The 6,944-nt window shown below is 42.0% G+C and overlaps 1 long non-coding RNA gene across 1 annotated transcript; it reads right to left on the bottom strand.

Annotated features, from left to right (window-relative positions):
- Positions 1-2,719: 2,719 nt before the first annotated feature.
- Positions 2,720-6,567, bottom strand: LOC309348496. The gene is made up of 3 exons (XR_014159433.1): positions 6,436-6,567; positions 5,816-6,082; positions 2,720-2,900 (listed from the first exon to the last, which is right to left on the bottom strand). It is a non-coding gene; the product is annotated as an uncharacterized lncRNA (long non-coding RNA).
- Between the last annotated feature and the right edge of the window lie 377 nt (positions 6,568-6,944).

Here is a 6,944-nt window from a genome sequence, read left to right as displayed (position 1 = left end):
GCCTTGGCAAGGGACCAAACAAATTGAAGAGAAGGTTTTTGACGATGGAACTGGTAAGAGATTAAGCACCAGAAAATTACAACGAAGACTTCATTAGTGTTTAGCAAGATTATGCTTGTGGAAGTAGAAGGGGGCAAGTAGCTGGAGACAGTTATTTTTACTGACACCACACTGCTTTCTTCTTATATAAAACCTCTGAGATGAATTCATTCTAATACACATCAGAGCACTGAAGCACAGAAGGAAGTCTTCAGCTCTAACTAGCAGTTCCCCCCAAAACAATGGTTGAACAATGACTTCCCACTTTTATTCACACTGATCTCATAACATTTCAAAGTTAATTATAGAACACCAAATATTTGGAGCAATATCCTTCTAAGTGAACAATCGAAAAGCAAAAATCAACACAAGAATACTGTCACAGGATATGTATAATATTTTTTAAAACAAATGAAAAGAAAGTAATTAAGCCATATATAATTCCTTAACCAAGAATTTTCTTCAGAGGTACTGTGCTAACACTGATGAGCTTGGTTTTTTCCATATGATTCAACAAGAAACACAAAGCTTATTTTTTAAAAAAAATGGAAGTCAGATTCAACAAAGCCACTTTGGGTGCTGCAATGCAGAGTGATCCTCGCCACAACTTTAAAACAACAAATAAAAACATAGCCCATCTAGGCATTCCACATCTTCCAACAAAGCCTTTTGTTACAAAAAATATTGATGAAAAGCTGCATTAATAAATGAGCCTTTGGTTACTTCATGGTGGAATCATTGCTTGTCTTGCCCATCACACCACCTCTTGCAATAACAACTAACAATGTTTAGTAGAATGGCTGTGACTGTTCAGTTCTCCTACTCGAATTCCAAGAGCTGTTTGAAATTCCCACCTGGTTATGCTGTACTTTTAGTTCTAGGGCATACCATGAAGCTGGTCTTTGGAAGACTGTTGCATTAGGCTAAACTGAAGATCCTGTTTTCCCAAGATGGCCAGGAATTCTACAAATTCCTTCAACAGCTGTTCATTTCTACCACTCCTGACAACGTGGTCCTCTTCCTATTATTGAAATTCACAGACATTTCCCAATAGTCCACCTTTGTCTGGTCTACTTTCCTCTCTTTGGTCGCTTCAAGCAAATTGTATATTCAGCAATCTCCTGATTTGTTCTCACACAAATTGTGTGGAGGCTATATGACATTGCCATCAGTTGCTTGTTCTCCTGCACTTTCCGCTGTAGCTTCCCATTACTTTTCCCACCTTGGATATCTTTTTTTTCTTCGGGTGGGTAGGTGAGATAAACTCATTGTGCAAGAGTGCTATTTAGCCATTGCTGCTTATCACAATGCATTCACTTCCTTTGCAGCGGGGTATGAAGAAGCACTCTTATTGCACATTCCTGCTTTCTGCACCCCCACCAGCAGCAAGACAAAAACAGGAGGCAGGATGACTGCAAAGCAGGTAAAAGTTTTGCCACTGTCTCCCTGCTTTCCTTTTTTTATTGCTCCCTACTGAAGGAAGAAGGGATGCGGGTGGCACTGTGGGTTAAACCTCTTGGGCTTGCCGATCAGAAGGTCAGTGGTTCGAATCCCCACGACTGGGTGAGCTCCCGTTGCTCGGTCCCTGCTCCTGCCCACCTAGCAGATTGAAAGCACATCAAAGTGTAAGTAGACAAGTAGGTACTGCTCCGGCGGGAAGGTAAACGGCATTTCCGTGTGCTGCTCTGGTTTGCCTGAAGCGGCTTAGTCATGCTGGCCACATGACCTGGAAGCTGTACACCGGCTCCCTTGGCCAATAAAGCGAGATGAGCGCCGCAACCCGAGTGTCGGTCATGACAGGACCTAATGGTCAGGGGTCCCTTTACCTTTACTGAAGGGAAAGGAGAAATGCCCAACCACCCTGTACTCTGGACTAGGATGTTGACGACCGTGGACTCACCAATGTGGATGGATTTTGGACTGGGGAGGGGGGCTAAAGTTTTGTTTTTCTGCTAATTAGTGGGCAGGAATATTGCTTTCTTTATTGTCTGAGGATTGCAAACATAGTTTGTGACTTTTCATGGGGCTGGTGTGTTATTTTTCTTTTCCCATTAGCTGTATGTTATATAAAATATTAATGTACAATATGATCCCCTCATTTTTTCTATGGCATTATATATTTGCATATATTTTTCTTTAATGTAAGTCGCTTGGAGACCTTCTGGTGACAAGCAATTTTATTAACATAAAACATAACATAACTGTCAGGGAACTGACATCGGAGCCAGAGGTGGAGGCAAGGTTCTCAAGCAATGCTGGAGAGGGGCCCAGCAGGGAGAGAGGGAGCTCATCGGCTGGGGAAGGAAATCAGCGTAACACCAGGGATAGAGGAGGGCAGATGGGAGAATCGGCGAGGGGGCTCCAAGACTCTTCACTGGAGACCAGCGGGGAGAGCATGGGTCCTCCGCTACCCACACCCACCCTGCGCAGAAGACTTCCGCGCAGGGAAAGTAGGCGTAGACTTGGCGTCAAAGAACTTCTTTGCTGGAAGAAGTTCAAGAAACGCCCACTGAAGGATTCTGCTAGTGACTGAACAGCCACGAAGTGAAGGGCTGTCCAGCCAGAACAGGTTTAACCAGGCTACCTAGCCAGGAGTGGCGGTAACTTACGCACGAGCAACCCCTTATAACCATTACAATAACATAACATAACAACATAACACAACACAACAACACTCTGTTCTGTTGATGCAGTCCAGTCCAATAGGCAGAGTGGAACTTCCATTTTCCTTTGAGGCAAGCAAAGGGGGACACTGTTTTTTGCAACTGGACAGGTAGTCTTTTCTTTGTACCAGACTCCTAGGGCAAGTCCTGAAATTCTCTCCAGGAGTCCCTACCTTCTCCTCAGCAGTGGTGAAATATCTACAGTAGAAGGAGAGTCACTGGAAACAAGCCTGGTTTCACAATCTAGTGCCTAGGATATGCAGATAAAATTCTCAGGACTCAAAACTCAAGAAAGGATGGAAATATATGTGTCAAGTTAAACCTTCATGGAATCATCATTATTAAAATAAAATATTGCACTCACAAGTCTAATGTAGGAAAACAAGTTAGGATCTTTAATTTGATACAGTGGAGTTGGCCAGCTACAGCTCAAAAGCTGCTCTGTCAGGAAAAGCATGGCTGAAAATTTGCAAATTGACATGCTTTGACTTTTCACTTCCAATTATCTCCTTGGTAACATTTGTTGCATTCATCACGTATTCTGGCACCAGGGCAAGGCATAGAAATAGCCTGAGTCTGGTTTTGTTTTGCATATTCAACAGCAGAATGTTTTGCATTCCTTTAAAGAAACTACCATTCATGTCGATTTAACCTTCTGCCATTGTTGGCATCTACTGGACCCCATTGCCCAACAAAAATTGACATGCAGCTTTTCAAGGGAAATTCTTTTCTTTTCAGACTATAGATATTATCGGGCGAGGATGAGGTCAAGCATTCTGCACTGCCTCCATTATTTTATATGTGGTAATCTTATGGAAGGTGGGAAGTGCCTTCAAATGTATCAACTCTGGTAGTCAGCAGCTAGGAAGAAAATTTTTAATAAATAAGTAAATTTCATAACACAAATTAATTAATTTTAAACACTATAAATAAAATTAAGGCCTATTGGATTCCATGCTTTTCTTCATGGATCTGCTATTCTATTCCTAGGTAAGGTCAGGCTTACCAGGCAAGATTTACCTTCCCCCTCTCTGTAGATAACAGCACAAAGTGAAAGCAGTCTTTTGCAGCAACAAAGAGGTTTACAAACATTCAGCGTCCATTCTCATAGTGCAGGTGCTCCCATTGAGTTCCTCCCACTTCCCTCTAGTTACTTCCGTCTTCCTGTCTCCTCACCGCATGATCCCTCCACCACTGAGCCTTCTGAGAGGCTACCCTATCCAGACGCCTGACTCTCGGGCTCATGGGATGCATAGTTTCTAGTGAGGGAGATTCAACCAGCTCTCTCTCTCCCTGTTCTTCTCCCCTCGGTTGCTCTTCTCCCAGCTCAGCCCAACTGTCAGTTCCCAAACTGTGTCTGTCCGTGAACAATTGCTCTAGGTCAATACTATCCTCCTGCTCCAGAGGAGCTTCAGGATTAGGCCCTTGAGCTCCCACCATTCTTCCAAAGAGAAATACACTTCAGTCTAGTTCCTGACAGTAAACATGTAGTAATTTCTGAAAACAGAGATTGCATTTTACATGTTTTTACACATTTCTGGTTATCTTGATGAGTAGTGTTAACAAAATAGCCTTATCCTCTATACTGAATCTTTTAAAATGTACTTAATCAAGTTCCCAAGAAATAATCCTTCCAATAACAAGTTTCAAAGGTTAATATTATACTCCTTTCCATATATATTAAGCCTGCTATCTGTTCATTTCAGCAGATAACTTGAATTTTTGTTTTATGAGAAATTTTAATAGATGGAAAGTTTATTCATTTTATCTGCACCATTGCTGATTTTATAACTTCTTCAGTTATATCTCCCATATTGGGAGTATTGTCCATATTGGACAACACTACTTTATGTACAGTGTTGGAATCCAGTTCAAAGTGATGACCCCTGCCTCTCCCAACTGCCACCAGAAGGGATTCTGCCTCTTCAGAACAAACATATGGAAATCAGCCACACTTGTTGTCTCTCCTGCATGGATTGTATTCTTTTTAATGGATTGCTGTTTTAATTCATTATTTTTATTTTAAATATCTACTGGCAGAAAGTTCAGGACAGGCAATATTATTGGCCAAGAATGGGATGACAGTCTGTAAAGTAGCTCTAAATCTCCAAGTCTCTAAATCATGAAGCATAGATATTTATGGTACTGGAATGAACCTCCACACCAAGTGCAGAAGCAAGAAATGTCTAACTTCCAGATGTTGGGGGCAAACAACAGAACTGTACTGTATTTATGTATTTTATTATATTCATGGTCTGCTTGTGACTTTTCCAGAGCCACTTGGCTGGCCACTCTCAGAAACAAAATGGTCGGCTAGTTGGACCTATGGTCTGATCTAACAGGGCTACAGGAATTAAGGCAGGGGTAGCTGGCATGGCGGGTGGCACTGTGGTCTAAACCACAGAGCCTAGGGCTTGCCAATCAGAAGGTCGGCGGTTCAAATCCCCGCGATGGAGTGAGCTTCTGCCAACCTAGCAGTTCGAAAGCATGTCAAAGTGCAAGTAGATAAATAGGTACCGCTCCGGCGGGAAAGTAAACGGCGTTTCCGTGCGCTGCTCTGGTTCACCAGAATGGCTTAGTCATGCTAGCCACATGACCTGGAAGCTGTACGCCGGCTACCTTGGCCAGTAAAGCAAGATGAGCTCCACAACCCCAGAGTCGGCCACGACTAGACCTAATGGTCAGGGATCCATTTACCTTTACCTAGTCAACATGACACCCTCCAGATGTTTTTACCCTCATCTGCCACATTCTGCATAGCCAATGGTCAGGAATGATTAGAAGTCAGTGCATGCTGACTGAAATTCAGAGGCTCAAGGGCTACTTTCAAAGGGATTTTATTTGACTGTATCTCCATTATGCCCAACATCTTTGCCCTGGCCTTGGCAGTTCTTTCTGCCCCAGAATAAGTGGAGGGGAAAAAACAAACCCAAAAGAATGTTTGAGGGAAGGGCCTTTCTTGACATTTGCTGGGTTTGGGCATGAAAATAAAAGAGGCACAAAAATATTCAATAAAAATCCAAAGGTTAGATAAAACACAATTATTATTTCTAAAACTGGGAAAGTATTATTAGTTTCAGCTGCATGCCATTCCCCAAACTTCCTTGAATTACCTTGGTGTATTGTGATGTGAAGTGAAGGAGAGATCTTGCCTTAGGCACAAGATAAATAATGGCCTATTATTTGGTACAGACTGCATCAGGAAATGTCTACTCTCACTGGTTTTGCTCCACAGCTGAAAGAGGAGCAGAGAGGACAGTCTTACATCCATTGGGCTGGTGGAGAAAGCTAAAGTCTCGGGCTTTGTCAATGATTCGGCCTGAGTTTGAGTTCAGCTGATACACAAATATAATGAACGGGCTGCTGCTAGTCCTGAAGACCTGAGAGAGAGAGAGAGAGAGAGAGAGAGAGATTATCTGAGTGAGGAAATAGAGATAATTGTCTAACCTTGGCTAACTGTGAAACAATTATTTTCCAAGGTTTCTAATTATTATTAACTGCACAAACCAACATGAGAAAGTGTATGTGTGCTAAAGACGGGGTTGCATGTGGTTCCCGAGTAAGTACATGCATGTGTTCACATATTATTATGTGCCAATTATTATTATATTATTATATTATTATTATTATCTATATGCTCTTAGCTAATTTTTGCCTGCAACCTGATTTGTATCACTGTCAGCAAGCATTTATCTTTGGCTGTGAAATTAGAGAAGAGGCTTCTGCCACTTACCAATTAGGTTGGGGCTGACAACTGGGGCATCTTTCCATGCTTATATCATGTCTTGCCCACTGAAAGAGGGAGCATTTTACAGAAGCAACTGAGAGGTTGCAACTCTTGGTTGCAACAAGAAGTGGCAATCACTCTGGAGCTGTTGGCCTGTATATGAGGAATAAAAAAAAAAAATTCACTACGAGACACATAAAGTTGCTCTACACTGAGTTATATCATTTGTCCATCTAGGTCATGTTGCAGGTATTAAATATTCCACAGTTTGAAGTGACTGGAAACATAAGAACTGACTCCTTTGGAAATGAAATATTGCCCAGGCCCATAGAAATATTATTCAAACTTTTACTGGCAGAACTTTCTTCAAAACAGCATTAAAACATCCATACAATATCTTGTGATGTCCAGCACAGGCTGAGCATCCTACAAAATATGAAATAATTCAAACAGACCTATAAGCAAAGGTCTCTCTCTCTCTCTCTCTCTCTCTCTCTCTCTCTCTCTCTCTCTCT

The sequence above is a fragment of the Podarcis erhardii genome (assembly GCF_964252035.2).
Source record: "Podarcis erhardii genome assembly, chromosome: 8".
Classification (NCBI taxonomy): domain Eukaryota; kingdom Metazoa; phylum Chordata; class Lepidosauria; order Squamata; family Lacertidae; genus Podarcis; species Podarcis erhardii.
The sequence above is the reverse complement of the archived record's forward strand: the minus strand, read 5'-3'. Positions and strand labels throughout refer to the sequence as shown.